Source organism: Alexandromys fortis, unplaced genomic scaffold (assembly GCF_014885135.2).
Source record: "Alexandromys fortis isolate MF-2015 unplaced genomic scaffold, M_Fortis_MF-2015_v1.1 scaffold_82, whole genome shotgun sequence".
Lineage (NCBI taxonomy): Eukaryota > Metazoa > Chordata > Mammalia > Rodentia > Cricetidae > Alexandromys > Alexandromys fortis.
The window spans coordinates 3,499,233-3,520,560 of record NW_026067963.1 but is presented as its reverse complement, the minus strand read 5'-3'; the positions used below and the strand labels follow the sequence as shown (position 1 = coordinate 3,520,560).

General features: G+C 45.0%; 1 long non-coding RNA gene across 1 annotated transcript; it reads right to left on the bottom strand.

Moving 5' to 3' along the window:
* Window positions 1–7,565: 7,565 nt before the first annotated feature.
* On the bottom strand, window positions 7,566–14,986 carry LOC126508381 (uncharacterized). Its single transcript, XR_007593799.1, has 3 exons — window positions 13,337–14,986; window positions 11,008–12,707; window positions 7,566–9,003 (listed from the first exon to the last, which is right to left on the bottom strand). It is a non-coding gene; the product is annotated as an uncharacterized lncRNA (long non-coding RNA).
* Window positions 14,987–21,328: the final 6,342 nt, after the last annotated feature.

The following is a 21,328-nucleotide window of genomic DNA, read 5'->3' as shown; positions in this document are numbered from 1 at the left end:
CTGCAGACTGGAAGACTCCTGACGTCCTGTCCTCTCATCTTTCCTTTTGAGTTCCCATCATCTTTTCCTAGAGTTTTGGACCAAGAGCAAGTAATGTTTGGAAACTTCTCACCAAGGCCTCCGTTGCATCTTGCAGCTCTTTCTTGTTCCTACCCTCGAATTTTCTGTTTTATTTTTTGGGGTGGTGGATAGTAAGGCAGGAGGAGCCAATGGGACATTTGCTTTATTCTGAAACTGTATATTCTTTTACTCCTCCAGAATCAACCCCATTCCTACCAACCCACCATCATAGGCAGAACTCATTTTGAAGTTCATTTCAAATCTCTGAGCTTTGCCCTTAGAACATTCTTTTGTTCTTCCTGTTTTTTTTTTTAATGTTTCCCATTCACAGGGCAATGGGCCCCAGCCCCAACCTTAATATTCAGCATAAATGTTAGAATGGCTGGGAAATAAAATGAAATTACCAAAGGGGAAAGATATAAAATACAAAATGTCTGATTGTTGAACTTCCAGGCTCCTTTTTGCCAAAGACTTGCAAGGCTCACCAAGCTTTTGCTTCCCCTGGACCTTAATGTCTTGGAGGTAGAGGCTAAGGCCAGCCTCCAATGACAGTTGGAAATACTAGGGTCACAAATCGCTTAACACTCTCCCCCTCCTCCAAACCCAGGAGTGGATCTTGCCATTGAGCATTTCCAGCAGTCCAGGAATCAGGGTTGAGAGGTACCGCTGCTGGAGACTTCGCTGTCTGTGTGGACACAGCCAATAAAAACTGAAAGGCAGGGTAAAGTGCATGTATATGTGTTTTAAAAGTTATTGGCAACGTCTGGCTGTTTCACTGCCAGTAACGATCACTCGTTTTTTTCCTCTATAATTCTATTCAGCTTTGTGTTGGACTGGTTCAAATAGGAAGCCGACGCGATGTCTACCAAAAATCATTCTAATCTCCAAGTTCCATAAAACAATATATGACACTCATATAACTCAGGCTCCTGGAACGAAGCTCGTTACAACCGAAGCACTTCCAACTTTATTTTTAGAAACTGGTTCGTGCGTTTTACATCGAATTAGGCTCAGTTCACTTCTGTCTCCGTTGGGGGAGAGGGTTGTTTTAAATCGCAGCCAGTGGGTAAAGAGTAATTTGTTTCTAATCTGCATTTTTTGCTTTGAAGAGACCATCGGTTCTATTAATAAAACAAATGCCATTTTGCTTCCCTCGAGGAGCGACAGCCTGCAAAATCTCTCCTTGACAATCAGACAAAACCAATGCTATGACATAGATTTTATCTTACAATGAGCCGACCTGACAGGGAGTCACGGTTCTGAAGAGACACAGTGATGCCGGGCCTGGCAGCATGCTGCTTCGTGGGTCCTGCCTGCTGAGTTGAAAGCCCTTCTGACCTCTAAGCAGCCTTTGAAAACAATTTACAGCCCAGCTGGTGCCTGAACCCCAAAACAACTGTCCACAGACAAAAAAAAAATACATGGATGAAAGAGAGGGAGAAAACGCAAAATAACGAGGGGTACATATTGATCGTTGTGTGTGTGTTAAGAGTTTATTCTGGTTAAAGAGATGACGCATCTCAGAGAATATTTTTTTTTCTGATAGTGTGTGGGTGAGTGTGCATGAATGTGTGTGGAAGCCAGATCCGGATCACCCTTGCGTGTTGTTCTACATGAGCCACTTACCTTGTCTTTTTGGGACAGTTTTCCCCTGGAACACGGGGCTCTCTGATTTGTGGGGCTCTCTGATGAGGCTAAGCTGGCTCTGGTCAGTGAACCCTGGAGATCCTTTGGTCTCTGGATCCCTAGAGCTTAAATATAGGTCAAGGATCCTGTATTCTGCTTTTTCTATGGGTTCTGGCACCAACCTCAGGTTCCACGCTTGTTCAGCAAGCACTTTACCAGCTGAGACCTCTCCTCAGCCCTGCAATTAATTTTCAAAAGGTTAAGAGGCAGTTAATGATAGATTTCAAGGCCTCACTAGAAAAAAAAAGAAAAAGAAAAAAGTCCCCAAAATATATTTGCATGGGAGGTATTTTGAAAACTACGTCTTGAAAGACAGGCTAAACACTGACTATCATATTCACTTTGAGTGTGGAGATCAGATAACAAGTAAATCTTTGGTCAACCCCTCACACTCTGGAACGGACTCAGGAAAAATAGGAAGGCAAATTTAGACAAAGCCACAAAGAGGAGCGATGTGGGCCGATGGACGGCACTCTCTGAAGTACAACTGCCAAGGAGGTTTCTCTGCAAACCTCAAGCCTCCTGCATTAGCTGACCGACCCTCAGCGCGTGGTGCCCATTGATCGCTCATTTACATTCTCACTGGGGACTCCTGTGCAAACTACTGGTGTTCTTAGGTTTGTTTTTATTTCCTCCAACTTTTTGTTTTGAAGATTTTCAGCCCCATAGAAACGTTGAAAGAATAGGAACAAATCGCTTGTAAGAAAGTTGCAGCTAGCTATTTGGCCCTCTTGCCCTAAATACATCAGAATATAGTTTCCAAGTGAAAAGATGTCCTCCCAGGTAAGCACAATTCCATCGCTACAGCAGGGATTTAGCGTTGTGATGTGATTGTTTAATCACACAGAATACACATTTAATCACACAGAAAACCCAAAGGGTTTTCTATAGTTACCCGTTCTCACCAATCTTGGTCCAACAGGAATCACGCACCAGTTGGGAATGTTGCTAAGTGGTAAAGTACCTAGTAGGCTTAAGACTTTGATAAGGAAAAAACCAGTCATAAACTGGCCAAGCATAGTGATGCTGCACATTTGCTTGTAATATCAATAATAAAGAGGCCGAGGCAAAGGGATGGCAAACCGGAAGACAGCCTGGACTGCATAGCAAAAACTGTGACTCAAAATGTCCCAACCATAGAGCTCACAGAAAGCAAGGAAATAAAGCAAACAAGTCGGAGCCGCTACTGCATTTGATTGGCCCTTATCTTTGCCCTTTAACCCTGAAAGGGGTGAGCTGACGTTTTCTGTAAAGGGCCAGATACAAATACATATATTTGCAGGTATAATAACATACTAGTAGCATAAATATTATAGGTTCTGCTAGTGATGCTGTGTACGTTTCAGCTGCTCACGTGTGTTGCAGCCCCTGCTCCAAGGCCATAGACAGTACAGGCAGGAGGAATGCCGCTGCGCCTCAGCAAATTCATAAACTTTTCAAATGCCTTAAAATATTATTTTTCTTTTGGGTTTTATCAGTTAGATTGAGAGAGAATTTTCTGCAATCCAGGAATTCACTACGTAGCCAAGGATGACCTTGAACTTCTGATCTCTCCTGCTTCTACCTCCTTAGTACTGGGATTACAGGCATGAGGCAGGGGATCAAACCAAGAGACTCATGTGTGCCAAGCAAGAATTGTACTAACTGAACTGCATCCCCATCTCTCTTTGGAGGTTTCAAAATTTTTTCAATGATTTGAAAGTATACAAATAATTTGCAGTTCATAAGTTTTTTTGTTTTGTTTTATTTAAAAAAAAAGAGTAGGTGGCAGGACTTGACCCTTTAATTAGATGGCCCCTACACAGAAAATTATCCTGTCTTTTTAAATAAGGCACCTTTGGTTGAGGTGTATGAAATTGTGTATAATTTGAAGTGGACACTCTCATACCATAAGAAGCCATTGTAGCTTAATATTATGAAAATGCAACCATTTATCCATGGCAGTAGGCTGAGCTGAAGGTGGCTAGCACCGAGTCTGTGTGTGTGATTATAGTATGCTTCTAAAAATGGGTTTTGTCTGGTGTATGTGTGTGTGTGTGTGTGGTGCTGGGGATGAAACTAAGGTCTGACACTTGCCAGGTAAGTACTCTACCACCATGATATGGCCCCAGCCCTTTGAAGACGTTTTAATTGCTCTTATCAGAGTCCTTAGGAAAGAGGTAGGCGCAGTATTTGAAGGTCTGTCATGACAAGTGGCCCTGCCTGTCAGGCCAGCCTAATGAGTGTATGGGACAAAGGATGCAATGGCTCTGGTAAGTTCCATCAACTTTGTCACCTCTCCTTATCAAATTTGACCTCAGCTTGATTCAGGGCCCCAGCCTCACTTTTGAAACAACAGACTCAGGGAAAGGTAGGAGTCAGCAGGGCCCAGAATCTGTCCGGGCTAGGTGAAGATGGTCTTTATTAGCACATCTCCTGGGAGTATTGCAATGTCCTCAGGTATCCACTCACTGGAGGGAAGCCAGTGGTCAGTGGGACCAATCAAGGCAGGGCTGGTGTCTTGACCGCTGCCTTTCACTTACCCTGGGAGCACCGACATCTGACTTTGTTGAAACAGAAATCGGAACAGCTTCCTTAGGCTCGAGAACGGTGATCTGTGACTTACGGGGCTTCCTCCTGAAACACAAATGGGCTGTCCCATTGGTTCTTGCCGGAAGGCTCCAGCTTCCCTACGTATTCCAGGCACCTTTAGTTGGATTACCATATTCCTAGATACGGTCTCAAGCGTGAGGGAGGAGTCCAATTCATGCTTTCAGGACCCATAGCTCAGCATTCTGTGCTTCTCTGAAGACAGCAGGCCAGCCAGTCGGTCATCTCGGAGGCTTGTTTAGGACAGAGGTCTTAATTCCGGAGATATACCATCGAAGGAGTGATGGCCCTCTGCTGAGACTCAGCCCCAGGTGCAGCCACTCGCTGTTGTACGGGGATTTGTTGATAGAAACCCACGCCCAGGCAATTTGCAACGTCCAACCCCAACAGTGAATCTCCTACGGAGGGTTTTAAATAAAGATTCCTCTGTCAGTTGAAAGCTGTGGAAACCTGTAACAGCAGCGAGGAACGGAACATATTTGGTGATAACTTTATTTCTGGGGCTCTTAAGCCTTATTTTCCTACTTCTCAAATCAAACACTATGCTAATACCCATTTTTATTAGTTAAATAAATTAACCTGTAACGACAATAATCATTAATATATGAACAAAACCCATTTGTACGTGTATTCATCGTATTGAGTTTTTGTTGCTGTTTATTTATGATAATATCTCTCCCCTTCGTTAGCTGTGTTACTCCACTAAAGGCACTGAACAATTAATTGGCTTTTTCTAGTTCATCGAAGAAGCTTTAAAAAAAAATGGAAAAGAGAGTACTGAAATCCTAGTAATTTATTCTTTTGAAGATTTTTTTATTTTTAAATTTGTTTGTAGTTTGGGGAAAGCAAGAATTTTATTCTCATTTACAAGAAGACAGGCTGTTGGTAGCTCGGCCCCTCCCCTTCCTGGCCTTCCTGTCGAGCTCCTGTTTCCGTGTCCAAAGCATCATAAATAACGAATGAAGTAAAAGGCTGTCTAAACACTGGGGCTCGATTTCCATAAACGCTCCCGTTAAAAATGCATGACTGGTATGCAGTTTTAATTTTAGCCACGGTGTAGTTTCTGTTTGTGGTCAGTTTTCTTGGCAAGCCCTGTCTCCGCAGTTAACTTTTGAAGCCCACTGAAGCTGAAAAGCAGGCGTCTGGGGGGGAATAGGTGCAGGTGGCAGCAGCTGCTACCGTCCAGATTTGGGTCTCTCTCTCTCAACAGCGTTCGCTTCTGTGCTCGCAGAAATGAACTCTGGGAAAAGGATCTCAAACCGGAGACGTCGGAGAGGAGTGAGCGGAAGGTGTGCACTGACTGCTCCCCTTTGCCCTGTAAACACAGTGAAATGATACCAGGCAGCCAGCCGCCCCTCCTACTCCTGCAATGTGGGTTCCACCGTCGATGAGAGTGTGCCAGAGATGCGCGCCTCCGCGACTTTCCTGGACCCGAGCATATGCGGTGCTCCAGAAGCGACTTGGGCTGAATGGTAACTGAACAAGAGCCTCTGCTTCGTGGAGAAAAAAAAAAAAGACCCGAGACAGGCTACTGATTGTCATTAGTGCTGGTGATGTCTCCGAAAGCTGAGGATGGTAGAGAATCATTTCCCTCCTTTCTCATAATGCCACATAGGTCGGTCTGTGACGGGGCTAGAACTGTGGGGGAAGGAAGGCAATGAGAGACCCACTCCTCTTTTGTTCTTTTTCTTTTCTTTTTCCTTTCAAATTGTTGGTTACACAATTTTTGTTACCTGTGAATAGGATTTCTGGGGCCTCCGTAGGAAATAGCCTGTTGACAAACACACCTCTGGAGAACTTCAATGCAAGCCTTGGCCGGTGCCATGACAGGGCCTCAGAGTCCAGAGCTATGAGGCTGTTCAACAAACAACAACAACAAAAAGCAATGGGAAAATGTCCCAGGGAGAAGGGCTAATTCTTTGTCATCATCACCACGAATATTTGGTGTTGAGACAGTTCAAGTCAAACAAACAAAAGAGCAAAGTGAACTTCGCACAATAAACTAAAGATGAAGAGAGATCTATGGGTCGGATGGGATTGGTCTACTTGGTGTCCAAGAGGCAAAACGACTCAGACACATCCAATTAAATTAGAACCAGAGTTCCAAGTGCAGGTATCCTGTTGATTTTTATGAACAGTTTTTCTGATCTGTACCCAAATCTTCTTAAGGCCCCAGGCCCTTTACTTCGGCTTCCTGCTCAGAACTTTCAGCAGGAAAATTTGCAAGGACAGCTTGATACAAGACCGTTGGCTGGTGTTTTTTTTTTTTTTTTTTAAAGAAAAACAATGTTTTGATCAATGTTCATATTTTGAGGGTTACTATGGGTGAAATGTTCAACGGAGCAAAGCTACACTCCTTATTGGAAAAGGCCTCAGTGAATGCAGACTAGGAAGTGTCAATAACCTCACGCAGTAGTTTTCCAGAAAAACAAACAAACAAACAAAAAGACCTCAGCTTGGCAGTCCAGGCACCCTGAGAGATGTTTGGAAAAAGCAATACTGCCACCTTCTGGTAGAGTTGTGTCATCGTCCTCTTTGCCAATTGGAGCTCTCTTCCACCTGAATTTGTGTTTCTGTGGGAACAGATCTAATTTGATTTGAAACTTTGAAAACTTGAAGTGAAGTCTAGACAATGTCTCAGACAATTTTGTTAAAGTCAATCAAGAGGTTGAAGTCAGAGGGCCCTTAACTGGCTCTGTTTTTAGAGAGGGATGTCATTTGGATATCAGTGATCTTAGCTGAGGCCTTCTTGGTGCTGTTTTTCAAATCTAGTACTTTCCTGATCCACAAGACTCTGTTTATCGTTTCCTGTGCAGGTCTGGGACTCACTGTGTACCTGAGGATGACCTTGAACTTGATTCTTTTGCCCGCTCCTCTCAGTCTGGGATTGCAGGTGCGGGAAGTTGGGACTGAGCCTGAGATTTCTGTAAGCCAGGCAAGCTCTCTGCCAACTGAGAGACACCTCCAGTCCACTTTCTTAGAACATTTGAATAGATTTTTAATATGGCCCATGTCCTAGGAGACGGTGAGGATTCTGCCACTAAGATTGCTGAGATGCCAGGGCTGTCCCTTACTTTTCTGAACTTTAACTGCCGGACACTGCTTCAAGTGAGTTGGGGGGGGGGGGGCGCTGATAGGGTTTTCCTTTTCTGACCAGAGGAGAGGAGAGAAAGCCATGGAGAGGAAGGTGGCTCTGAACCTGCTCTTGTGAAAGATCAGAAATCTCTGTGTTTTTTTTTTTTTTTAAAGACCCAAGAACCTCGACACTGAACAAGAAATCCAGCCAAAATGAGACCTCACTGGCTATGTCGAACGGCTCTGCTACTTCTGTCCACAGCAGCAAAGGGCCGTCCTCGACCATTGGCTGGCAGAGCCTCCTGAAATAAACCGTGCAGCCAGCTTGAACTGTCAAAGCCCTGCTTTAGCTGGTGCCCAAGCACGGTCCAGGCAGGAGACGGGGAGGGAGAAGAAGCAGAGGCTGTTGGCCTGGGCGAGAAGAAAACTGCTGGACGGGGGCTCTCCCCACTCCAAGACTGCCCTAGCCTTCAAGCAGGGGCCAGTGCCGTCACTACCTTGGTGGAAAACAAGACATCTTGGCAGTGGTGACGACATGTGACAGAGATGCATCTCACTGCTGGAATTCTTGACTGCCCTGCATTCACAAGATGGGGTCCTCTACAGAGCCATTGAGAGGAAGGACAGACCGGAGCGCCTGGTCCTCAGGAAGAAATGCATCTCCATCACTTTCACAGGTTAGCTCCGAAGACAAAGGTGTTCTGGCTGAACTGGAAGAAGCTGCAAGGAGCCACGACCACAGATAAGATGGGAACCGAGGACCCCTGTGAGACAGCGTCTTGGGTTCAAAGTCTCTGGCTGTCATTGCCAAGCTGGAAAGGGCAGAGGCCAGCCAAGTAGCCACCAAGCTGGGTTAACTGCGTACCAATCAGTTTCCTCTACATAAGTAAAATCTGCTCTTCCGCAGGACTAAAAAGGACAAGGAATATTCTCTCCTTAGCGTTGGGTATGATGGGGAAATGGGGGAGAGTGTGGTTAAAAACCATCACAGATACGTTATCCAGCGATGGAGGATACAGCGAAGCCAGTTGGTCACAAAGCTGCCTGAGCAACAAACAGGTGGATGGGAATTTTATTCTTATGTAATTCCTTTCAGCTGGGGTTGATTCCAAGTGACTCGTTTTCTGGAAAGGCACGCGGGACCATCATTTTTCACCCAGGGGGTTCTTCCATAGAGATCCAGGCACACGGTCAGGGCTTTAGAGGAAAGAGGTTCAGCAGGCAGAGGCGCTTGCCACCGAGCCGGACGACGTGAGTTCAATCCTGAGGACATAGAGGGTGGAAAGAAAGAACAGACTTGTGCAAGCTGCCGTCTGATCATGGTGTGCGCACATTCGTGTAAACACACACACGAGTGCTAAATATAGCTAAAAAGAAATAAAGATGGAATGAATGAAACATTTGTTTTTATATTTCATTTAAAATATTTAAAATTTAAAACACCTTGCTGGCCTATAAGTACATTTCCATTTGTCACCCGTAACACACTTGATCCAAACTCCACGACAGTCTCTCCTCAGGAAATGGAAGTGTTCACGGGACAGCAATATTTCTTTTCTTCTATTTGATCCATGGAAGGAGATCTGGAAGAGACTGGAATAAACACACAAGATGGATATGTTTTCAAAGTCGTGCTGTGGCCTCTGAGGATTATCTATAAGAATATCTCAGTCATTGACTGGGCTATTTTTAATTCTGTAACTATTAACATTAGCATGTAGAAAACTGTTAGCAGTAGGAACATGCCTATGGACCTTTACAGAAACTAAGGGCCAAGGAAGGGTAAACCGGCTTCTTTTCCACTTTGACTACAAGAAAAGCTCCACTTTTGCTCCCATCTGCCCACTCATTGCAGAATTCTTTGTCTGGAGAGGCTACCGCGGCCTATATATGACGTCTGCTGTTCTCCATCTGCTGGGATGGAAGCTTATTTTCAAAACCACCAAGCAATTAACATTTATTTAATGGGATTCCACATTGAGTGGTTCGGATAGGCTTTGACTCTGTTTTCAAAATTACATTGTAGAGCTAATTCATTGTGTGTGTCTGTGCATGCGTACATGTGTGTCTCTGTGTGTGCCTGTGTGTTTGTGTACATGTGTGTCTGTGTGTGTCTGTGTAGAGCTAATTCATTGTGTGTGTCTGTACATGTGTACATGTGTGTCTCTGTGTGTGTGCCTGTGTGTTTGTGTACATGTGTGTCTGTGTGTGTCTGTGCATGTGTACATGTGTGTCTCTCTGTGTGTCTTGTATGTGTACATGTGTGTCTCTGTGTGTCTCTGTGCATGTGTACATGTGTGTCTCTGTGTGTGTGCCTGTGTGTTTGTGAGTGCACATGTGCCAAGAGCTGCATGTGGAGGTGAAAGGCGATCAGGGGACAATTTGCTCTCCTGCCTTGTGGGACACAAGACTGAACTCATATCATCAAGGTTGGTGTCAAGCTCCTTTGACTGCTGAGTCGTCTCGTCGGCCCCAGATGGAATCTTATTTGAGGGTGTTATTTTCCCTGTTCTCTCACTTAAGGGTTTAATGTAAGCTTAACAGGTACAGGTGAATCACGATTATACTGTTTTCCTCTCAAAGACCCTTTAGCAATAGTAAAAAGAAGTCAAGAGAATCAACATGGAGCCTTGTTCTGTTTGGGGCTTTGAGAAGTCACACTGGAAGTAAGCCAATGTCTAGAACCTTGGTCCTCTCTGAAATAGAGAAGCAGATGAGACTGAGGGCTGGGCGTCTCTCAGGGTGGTCTCCCCTTGGCTGGCTCCATGCTTACCTACTGGTCCTGCCTCTTCACAAGCGCTAGGACTGTTCTCTTGGAAGGATCCTCAGGGTCTACATATTACTCTGGATTGTCTCTGAGTCTGAACTATTGTGTGGACATCGGTACTCATTTGACTTCAGATTGGGTCTGTTCTGCTCACGTTCCAGCTTTCCCCCGACTAGGACTCTTATGGGCTCTTGTGATGTGGAGGTTTCTGTCTCCTTGACGACAAAGCAGAGCTGCTGTGAAGATGGACCACATAGACTAATGCATATCGTGCCTGCAATGTCACAGTTGCTGAGAAGTCTTAACTAAGCTTTGACTGTTGTGTACGTGTGCCTCACTTTGTTTTGTTATTGATGCTTAGCTTCAGATATCCAGCAGAGGGCATGAAAGGAGCTGGTTTTGTTTGGCTTACTACAGACTGTAGAAGGGCTTGAGCAGTAAGACTGCAAAAGGGAATGCACAAATTCTGCCAGTTCTGAGACCGGGGAAAAAGGTTAATTATTTTCAAACATTCACTTGCAATATATTCCAATTTTTTTTGCTGCTTCTTTTATTTCTAGCCTTTGCTTAAAACACTCAGTTCATTCCTCTTATTTATTTATAAAAGAAAACAAACTGTCTTTTTTCATTTTGCATACCAATCCCAGTCCCCACTCCCTCCCTTCCTCCCGTTACCTCTATCCATTCCCCAACCTGCATCTACTCCTCAGAGAGGGTAATGCACATTGCTCCAAGGAAGGACCGAGGCCCTCCCCTCTATACCCAGGCTGAGTGAGTTCTCTTTACATGCGTTCATGAGACACACAGGCAGCTTTAAGTAAATCAGTGACCTGTTCGCAGATTGATTGGGCTCCGTGTTGGTGGCTGTTCTGCTGCTGTGACAAAACCCCATGACCAAGACGACTCCTAGAAGAAAGCGCTTCTCACGAGCCCAGAGGGATAGGAGTCTGCCATGGCGGGAAAGCAAGGCAGCAAACGGAAGACTTGGAACAGGAGCCGAGGACTCACATCTCAGACCACAAGCAGGAAACACACGGGGAATGGCTGAGTCCTTGAATCCTCAAGGGCTGCCTGCAGTCACTGCTACTTCCGACAAAGCCATCCTTCTAAGTTTCCCCAGCAGTACCACCCACTGGGGATCTGGTATTCAAATGTCAGAGACTGTGGGCACATCATTCCAACCACTACAAGGACAAACCTGGAGAGACACGGACATAGGCACACGTCATTGTGCCCACAATGAAGCCAGCCTCCTTCTGGGGGAAGCCTTCAAACCGTTGCTCTTCCCTCGGCGGAACCTCGCCATCCTCTGGGATTTCAGTCAGGCTTAGGGTGCAGGCTGAGAAGATCTCACCGTCAGGCTAGAGGCTAAGTGTGACTGAGGACTGGCTTAGCAGTTACAAGGTAAGAACTGGCAAGATACACGTGTCTATGTTTTCTATTTATACATCTATATAGATGTGTCTATTTTCCCTCTTTTTTGGTGTGATCTTGAGCCCCACATGCAATAGCACAACATTCAACAGGTGTCTACAATGCACGCCTCTCTCTATTTAAGCACTCGAAACACAGCTTCCATCTTACAGCCACCCTACAAAGATGGCTGTAAGGGTGGCCAAGTGCCAGGCAACATTTCTCCATGGATCCCCCACACTTTCACATGTTGTAGGAACAAAGCATCAATTGACTTTTGTTCTGGCCTCCGTCTGCGGAGCGTGTTCACATAGCAATCTGACTTGGTAAAAGGGAGAACATGTCTGCTTCCGGAGCAAAGGCAGCATGCGCGCTATCCATCACGGTAAGATTTAGGATTCTTGAATAGAGAGTTTCTCTTCCAAATAGTGATTCATTGCTCCATCCAACCTGACAGCAAGGGGAACCGGTGCCACTCTGCCACACTTCTGTTGATTGCAATGTGATTACTGTAACAAAGTCTTTAGTCTCTGACCAGGATGGCTGCCTCTTGTCAGCATTCATGACATTGTGACAAGCCACCTGTTTAGATGTCAAGAAGGACAAACGTCAGACCTATCACAGTTCTTGAAACTATCTATAAGAGCTTTGAGTGCAGATTCTGGCTTCTCCCCCTTAGTCCAAGTGCAGTGACAACGGAAGAGGTTAAGTGGCTTGACTAGGAGTCAGGTCGTGGCTGGAGCCTTGAGTTCTCCTTCTGGCCCTCCACTCTTGTTTTCAGACTGTGACCCTTGGCCCAACATGAAGAAAACCCAAAGAGAATACCGTTTGATCAGGATGGTTAGACGTTCTGTCATGCTAAGAGAATGTTTTCTATGGGAACATCAGGACTTGAGCAATGCTGTCTTCAGGCTGATTCATTTATTTGCCCGTATCCTGAAGAGAATGTTGGGCTTTTCTTCCTTGGGGGTGTTGTCATGGAAAATGCAAGTCAATTGATTGCACTGAAGGCATGAGACCGAAGATAAAATAAAAACAACCTCAGCAACCGACAAGCCTTGGGAAGGACGTGTGCTGAGCTGCTCCATTACTCAGAAACCCTTCCTCGTGTTGGCGTCTAAGGGGATAGAATCACAGATAGACAGTGTGAGTTTAAGGGAGATAAAGATAAGACTGTAAAACCAGGAGGTAGATGTGAGAATATAACTCCACCCAGAACGCTGCTTCCTTATAATGTAGCTGGTGAGGACATTTGGTCAGCGGAAGAAGAAGAAAAGCGAGGGAGTGAAGACAGCTGGCTAGCATTAAGCAATCACTAAGACCAAGACAACAGAGGTCAGAACGGATTCTCAGAAACAGAACCCTTGATTTAAAGTCCTGTCAGGGAACTTGGCTTTATTCTGGACACGGCTCCTACTTAAGTCCCAGTCAGTAAAATACATGCATTTGCTTCATTTTAAAGAGTCCCCATGCCAGGAAACATTCCCTGGAAGGACAAAAAAAAATCCTTCTGCAGGACAGTTGGTCGATTGTAACTAGTTCAGAAAGCAGCTTTGCAGTAAAGCCCGAGATGAGCAGGGGGCTACAAAAGGTGGCTCTGCTCTTAAATGGCTTCCAGTTCAATAAGGGGAACAGACATATAAACAAATAATGACAGTAGAGAGAGGTGTGGCTGAGACATTTATGAGCTGCAGCAGTAAGCCTCGGAGAGCATTGCTTCCATCCCAGGGTAGACGAATAGCTTACCTCGTTTTCTTCATGTACTGAGACCTCATCGTCCTTGCCTGGTTGATTCTTTCCATTTGATCAAAAGTGACCTAGTCCTCTGCCTTTAAAATACAGATTTTTTCCTTCATTTTACCTCATGAAGGAAACAATTTAAATGCCACATTAATTTTGGCTACCGGGAGTGACGAAATGACACGGGAATACATGTCTCTTGACATCCTGTGTTAAATTCTTTGGGTTCTATGTCCAAACGTGGGATTGCTGGGTAATATGGTGGTTCTAGTTTGAAATTTTCAGAGAGTTTCCGTGGAACTTTCCATAGTTCCTGCACCATCCCACACTAACTAACAGGGTGCGTGTTTCTAGCTTCTCCATGTCGTTGACAACGTGTTTACTTCGTTTCTCAATAACGGTCATCCTATCAGGTGATAGGCAACATCCTACGGGAGTTTTGATGCCCATCAAGATTCACTATCAGCGATGTTGAATGTGTTTTCCTACATCTGTTAGCCACTCGTAGATCTTCTTTGAAGAAATATCTATTTGAGCCCTTTGCACATTTTAAAGAACAGTTTGTTTTATTTTCTCTTGGTGTTCGGGTATGGGAGTTTCTTACATATTTCATGAATTAACCCTTCATCTGAAGATGGTTGGCACACGTTTTCATCATTCCACAAGTTGCCGTCTCATTAATCATTGTCTTTGCTGTGAAGAAGCCTTTAATCATCCCATTTGTCCAGGTTTTTCTTCTTACCCACGCTTCCGGTGTCATGTGCAAAAACGAGACCAGTGTCAAGAGCTTTCTCCCTGTGTCTTCTTCTAGAAAGTTTGACTTTTAGTCTTATTGCCAGTCTTTCAATCATTTTGAGTCAGTTTTATGTATGATGTAGGGGAGAGGCAATTTACTTTAACTGTTCAGTTTATGTACCTTCTCTATGCCAATACCATTCTGTTTATATCCCTTCAGTGTCTGTGAGAAATTCTGAGATAAAGAGTTGAGTAACTTCCAACTTTGGTCGTGTGGTCATGTGGAGAGTGCATAGGGATTTTAAGATGGGATGAGTTCAAAAGTAGATTGCTTATTTAACACAAGGAAGATCCTTAGTTTGACCCCTAGCAATACACACACACACACACACACACACACAGAGAGAGAGAGAGAGAGAGAGAGAGAGAGAGAGAGAGAGAGCTAACGCCATTGGAATTTTGATAGGGATTACATTAAATCTTTGAATTAATTCAGTACTATTGCTGTCTCAACATTATTAAGTCTTCCAATCCACAAATGAAGGATTTCTACTTATTTGAGTCTTTAATTTCTTCTAGCAGTATTTTGTACTTTCTATTGCATTGTTCTGTTATTTGAAGAATGCCACAGGTATGGAGGTCATCTAGTACATAACTTTTCATAATTAACTTTCAAAATACAGCTAGTTCTTTTGGAGACAGGTGTGCTACTGTTTATATTGCTGAGTAGTCCTTCCTGGAATGAAAGTACCACTTTGTAACTGTTACCTGCTGGAGGTATTTGATTTGCTTCTGTTTGGGGCTCAGATCTAAGCTTTTCCCCACTTTCAAGCCGATAGCTTCCAGGTCTGCAAAATCTAGAGCTACCTGGTGTAAATATCCACCAACTGGGCGTGTGAAACATCTGGCAACATCAGCTGTTTAACACAGACTTCGTTTATGCCCCGCCCCCATGCCCCCCCACTTGAAGTATAAATGATAGTTCTTTGCCTCCATTTGGTGACAATTCTGACAGCAGCTGTTCTGGGTTTGCTTTGATTGACTATGGCAGGAGCGTGCCCTGCGCCAACTCTGCGTGGTTCCCTTGCTGGAAACACCTGCTCATCTCTGATTTCCCATGGATGCCTCTTCTGTATCCCCTCAAAGCTTGGTGGAGCGTCTACTAATGGGCACCTTTCCTTCTGGTCCCTGAAGTCTGTTTCAGGTAAGGAGTACCCCAAATTTCTCACCTCAAGGAATCATTTCCTCTAAAAACCACACGGCTCTCAAATGAGGGCATCAATTCTCTAGGTTTTGTTTTGTTTTTGCCAGGGCTGCTTAAAATCTATTGTGTTTAACTACTTTCTATGCAACACACCGTGGATGACAGCAGATGCTGTCAGAGGAAGCTCCTGAAATATTCAAGACGCTTTTGGGTTTTTATTTCTGCACAGACTTAGTTTGAGAGGCCTGGTGTGCTGTTTTGACATGTGCATGTGCGTGGAACTGCTGAGTCTATCACTGATTGTTTCTTTGTGCTGAGACCATTTAAAATCCCCCCCCCTTTGCTCTTTTTTTCTGCTGCACATTGCAGGCAAAACTATGGGAGATTTGGGTTAAGGTAGAGCTATAAAGAACTAATCCATCAGTATCATACAAAAGTTAGAAATGGCAGGATTTGGTATTGACAGAATAGGGGTGGGTGGGTAAAGGAAGACACAAAAAGACTCCTGAATTTCTGCTTGGTGCATCCATCGAGCCAGAGATTCCTATAGAAGGAACAGATTACTTAGTACGTGGAGACTTAGTGGGAGGACTTGGAGCTCCATTCAGCAGATAGGAGAAAATGTCAGTCCACAGTTGCATATACATTTTCAACCTTTAGAAGAAAGGTCAGGCCAACAGATAAAAATTTAATGTTAAAAATGGTTTCCAGGGCCATGAGAATCATAATTAGGAAGAAGAGAATGATTAGAGTTGTTTACATTAAATCCAAAAGTTAAAGGCCAGTTGGGTGGTGAATCAGAAACAATGCTTTTAGTTATATATAATTTGGGAAACCCAGACTTACTCAAACTACAAAAGGTAATGTAGTAGGAACTGGGGGATGGCTCAGTTGGTAAAGCATTTGCCTTGCAAACATGAGAACCTAGGTTCAATCTGCAGACCCATTTTTTAAAAAAAGCTAGGCATGGTGGCACATACTTAAAATCCCAGTTCTAGGGAGGTAGACTCTGGGACTCAAGAGTCAAGCAGTATAGTCTGCTTGGTTGGTTCCCGGCCAGTGAGAGACCCTGTCTCAAATAAAGATGCCCGAAGAATGGCACTTTATGTGATAGGCTAGCCCAGGGAGAGTGTAGGCTTCAGGGTTGATTAGATTCATAGTTGAACAATGCCATCAATTTCCACATTTCTTTCCACAACTGGGTATTGTTTTTATAAGGGACGAGCTTCCTTTTAGGCTGACTCCCTTATGAAGCTATAAGGTGGCCATCTTTACTCTCTATGATACATAGAACAAAAAAGAATTTGTTTATTATTTCCTCAGAAACTGTTTTATTTTTCCTTAAAAGTTCCAAGAAAAACCTTTCTCTCTCTCTCTCTCTCTCTCTCTCTCTCTCTCTCTCTCTCTTTCCTTTCTTCCTTTCTTTCTTTCTTTCTTTCTTTCTTTCTTTTTTTGTTGGGTAAAATTGGGCCACATACTCATATCTGACCCCAATTTTTTTTCTGACCCCAATTTTGGTATCCTCAGAATGAGGTTATATTGACTGACACCTATGGAGAGAGGAGTCTAGTCCCTCATTGCTCACTGGGTGTGGCAGTGAATCCTGAGGCCTGTAGATTTGAACACCAGTCGAAATGTATCAAAATAAGGTAGCCTGCATTTGGGAGAAACAATTGCAACTGACCTATCAGAACCAAGAAGAAGGATAGATGGAGAGGCTGACAATCAAGAACAAATGAGAAGAGCACCGCATCATCTTCAAGTTCAGAATGGGAGCCATGGTTGAGTAGGAGCTCCTACTGACTGGCCAGGCAAAAGGAGAGAAAGGGAGTGTTAGCTAGGATTGGTGGTTTCGAGGGGCCACAGTGCAGAGCAAAGGGAAATGGGGATGAGACAGGGTGTAAGCATCTTTTTGAGGAAGGAGGATGGGAGGGATGCAATCTGCCATGGAGAAAGCATTTGCTCGAATGCTGGTGTGTTCACTTTGAGTATAGAAATGGGTGTATTTAAGTTATTATTAAAAGAATCTACTACAGAGAGGTCGGCTCTTCATGAGCATGAGAACAGCACACTTGTGCATATATCCCAGTACATACTGTGTTGCTGGACCAGCATCCCTTGGCAAACTGTCTAGGATGACAGGGGGCTCCTTGCTTGTGAGAAGGATTATTAGGCAATGTTGCCTTCTTAGAGATGCCCTGCAGTACTGGTTTTCCTGTTTACACAACTTTCTTCAATAAGAGTCAGTTTCTCTGCAGTGCAGTAAGGTGACTGGAGTTCACCACACTTGGTCACTTATTTTGTAAAGAAACTAAAACTTTAAAGCTTCCCAAATCAAAGAACTAATTTATCATCATCATCATCATCATCATCATCATCATCATCATCATCATTTGTGTGTGTGTGTGTATGTGTGTGTGTATGTGTATGTGTGTGTAGCTGACTGTGGAGGCCAGAATAGGGAGTCAGTGTCAGTTCCTTGGGGCTGGAATCACAGGTATATGTGAGCCACCTGAAGTGGGTAGTGGGATCCTAGTAAGTCTGGTCTACATGACAGAGCAGCAGGCTCACAGTTGATAAGCCATTTCTCCAGCCACAGAAAATGATGCGTATTTAGGAAAGAAATACTAATGTCCCTAAATTTTTCATTACATATTAAATACATATGAATTATCCTATCATAACCTAGGAATATATAAAATGATTATAAGTCAGTTAAACACGGTTCTCAACTGCTCTTGCTATAGTCACAGGAAAGGACAAAGAGTTTGCAGACTTCGGGAAATACCTAAGGAGAGAAATTAAAACGAAGCTTGACATTCAGAAATGAGCTGGACAATGGAAAGAAAGCAGACAATGGCAGAAACCTCCTAGAGGTTGAAAATGGTGACCAAGGAAATGGGTATTTAGGTAGAGAAGGAGAGAGGGATAGGAAGAAATACAAGCCTCTAAATTAATGGATTTTAAAAAACAATCCTCTGTGTGTGTGTGTGTGTGTGTGTGAGAGAGAGAGAGAGAGAGAGAGAGAGAGAGAGAGAGAGAGAGAGGGAGGGGGAAGAGGGAGAGAAAACGTGAGAGAGAGGGGAGAGGATAAGGGAGAGAGAGAGGAAGGGAAAGAGAGAGAGAAGGGGGAGAGGGAGAGAGAGAGAGAATATAGATGAGTGTATGTGTGAGGGGCACACGCATGCCACAGCTTAAGAGCGGAGGTCAGAAGACAGCCTCTGGAACCATTCCCCATTCTCTGAGGCAGAGCATCTTACTCACCGGCCATACACACCAGGCTAGCTGGCAGACAGTTTCTGGGGAATTTCCTGTCTCTGTATCCAGTTTGTCATGTAGGAGTACTGGGACACTGGCACATCCAGCTTTGCGTGGGTTCTGGGAATCTGAATTCAGATCCTTACCCGGCAAGCACCTTACCTTCTGGGCAAGCTCTAGTGTAAATGAGAAAGTCGTGGAAGTAGAACCTTTTCAGCTGTTGACACCATGCTGTGTGAGACTTTTGCAGTGACTGTCTCCAGTGAGGTGGTGGTGGCAAAGGTTGATGGGAGATAGCAAAATTTGAACTCAGAGACCTGATGTCTCTCTGGATATTGAAGTCTCTTGAGATGATGGTAGTAGACAGATGTCAAGGATATGACCAAGGCTGGCACTGAGTAACGGTCATGGAGACGTCACTGGATTAGGCTCCAGAGGTAAGTAAGTCCGTGTCTCGGTCACTATGCCTATAACTCTGGACAAGATGCCAATTGCCTCCAAGGTTTGTTTGCTCATAGGGAATTCCTTAGAAGGAATTGTTGGACTAGGCTCCCCCTGTCCCTCTTCCACCATCTGGTTATAGTAACCCTTTGCAGCCTGAGTCCGCCACACCTCTCCCCCCAATTCTTGGCAGGCCGTCAAGCCACAAATAAGAACACGAAACCAAAACAACAGCTTTGCTGCTGACGAAAATGGGCTGGAGGCTGCGGGCTTAGAGCAGAGTTGGAAAAGCAGCGCCTGTGTCCTGGGCCCGTGTGCTCTGAGCTGTGCTGGCTAGCCTCATCTTGGCAACGCAGATGGATGGGTGCATGGCAGGCCCTCACCCAGAACTCTGGTAGAGAAAGAAAGAGACCACGCATGGGCATTGATTGCGGACACACTGAGCCTTCCCCAAGACAAGTGAGGTCCCCTTTCAAGTTTTAATCATTCTTCCTCTCTGGGACAGCAAATGAAGGCAAGAAAAGCACAAAGTTTCCTTCCAACGTTGTCTATTTAGTGGGAGTGCTGCCTTGTTCTGAGGCAGGGGCTTGGGGAGAAGAAGAAATACCCCTCCCCCCTTTATGACACCCAAGCTGACAACCGAAAGGACACAATCTCATATTTCTGCAGTTGCACATATGTGTGAGACACACGCAGAGTTAACATGGAGAGAAAGTACCCTGCATGATGACAGGGTTCCAAGAGCATTTTCCCGGGGTTTGCCAAATGTTCCATTAGTAACTTGGATTCAAATCAGAATCACCGGGTTTCTAGGCAACATCACCAGAGACAGGAAACAGGCCCCAAGTTACTAAAATAAGTTAAAACAAACAGATCTCTTGCCTCCCTTGCTCTCCGCCCAGTTCAGCTGAGGTGTGGGTCTCCTCGCTAGTGGCCCACGTTCACTGATGTGAACAGCTGCAACAATTATGATAAAAGCCAGGCAGAGAGTTAGTGAGGAAAATGCAGACCTGAGGCATGCAGTCCCGGCTTTCGGGCTCCTGATTCTTTTCCAGAGAATGGTGTCAGCTGATACCTTGCTACTTCTCCTTCTGAGACTTTATTTACTGGACTGGCCTGAAAACAGCCAAATGGAGCCCAGAACCAAGGATGCTGACAGCTTTGTTTGAACTCAAGGGAATCCTGTACGAACTCTGCAGGACTGGCAAACTCTGGCCAGCCTTCATGGCAATACTTAGGGGTGGCAGGAAAGTTTCATTTCTATGCAGACTTCTTCCTTGCTTAAGTTTCTAGAAGTCCTTGCTTAAGTTTCTAGAAGTCCGGTACTGGTCTGAACCAGTTGAAACCTGTCTGAACCAGTCTAAACCCGTCGGGAACCAGTTGGAACCAGTTGAGGAAGGTCTGAATTGGTCTAGGCTGGTCAGAACCGGTCTGAACTGGTTGGAACTGGTCTGAGATGGTCAGAACCAGTCTGAGCTGGTCAGGACCAATTGGAAGCGGTCTGAACCGGTCTAGGCTGGTCTGAACCACTCGGGACCGGCCTAGGCCACGTGGAATTGGTCTGAACCGGCTGGAACTGGTCTGAACCAGTTGGGACTGGTCAGAACTTGTCTAGACTGGTCTGAACCAGTCTAAACCAGTCCGAACCAGACTAGGCTGGTCAGAACTGGTCTGAACTGGTCTGAACTGGCTGAAACCAGTCTGAATCGGTCCGAACCAGTCTAAACCAGTCTGGACCGGTTGGGATAGTTTGAAATGGGTCTGAACTGGTTTAGGCTGGTCTGAACCATTCTAGGCCAGTCTTAAATGGTTGGAACCTGTCTGGACGGGCCTGAACCAGTCTAAACCGGTCTGAACTGGTCTGAAGCATTTAGGCCAGTCGGAACTGGTTGGAACCAGTCTCAACCGGTCGGAACTGGTCTTGGTCAGTCTGAACCAGTCAAGACCGGTCTGAGCTGGTCTGAACCAGTGTAAACTGGTCTGAATGGGTCGAAACCGGTCTGAACCAGTCTGAACGGGTTGTGACAGGTCTGGTCCGGTCTGGACCAGTCTTCTACCTGGGTGATATCTTATCCATGCATTTACTTCTAGATCATTCTAAGTTGGGAAGGCTATTGAAAGTCATCTAGCTAGCATTTGCCAGACGCACAACAGTGATGTGACATCTGTGAACTCATAGCTGTGTGTGTGCCCACACCTGCCAAGGTCAAGCGAGCAGAATTCTAGCAGTGTTGGAAGAGGGACATATGAAGTCTCATCCTAGCTGAGGAGCTGTTGGCCACTGATGGGCTCTGGGAAGGAAGAGTCAGTTCTCTTCTCAGATGTGGCTTTTGAGAGATTACCCGTACCCCGGTCCTTGT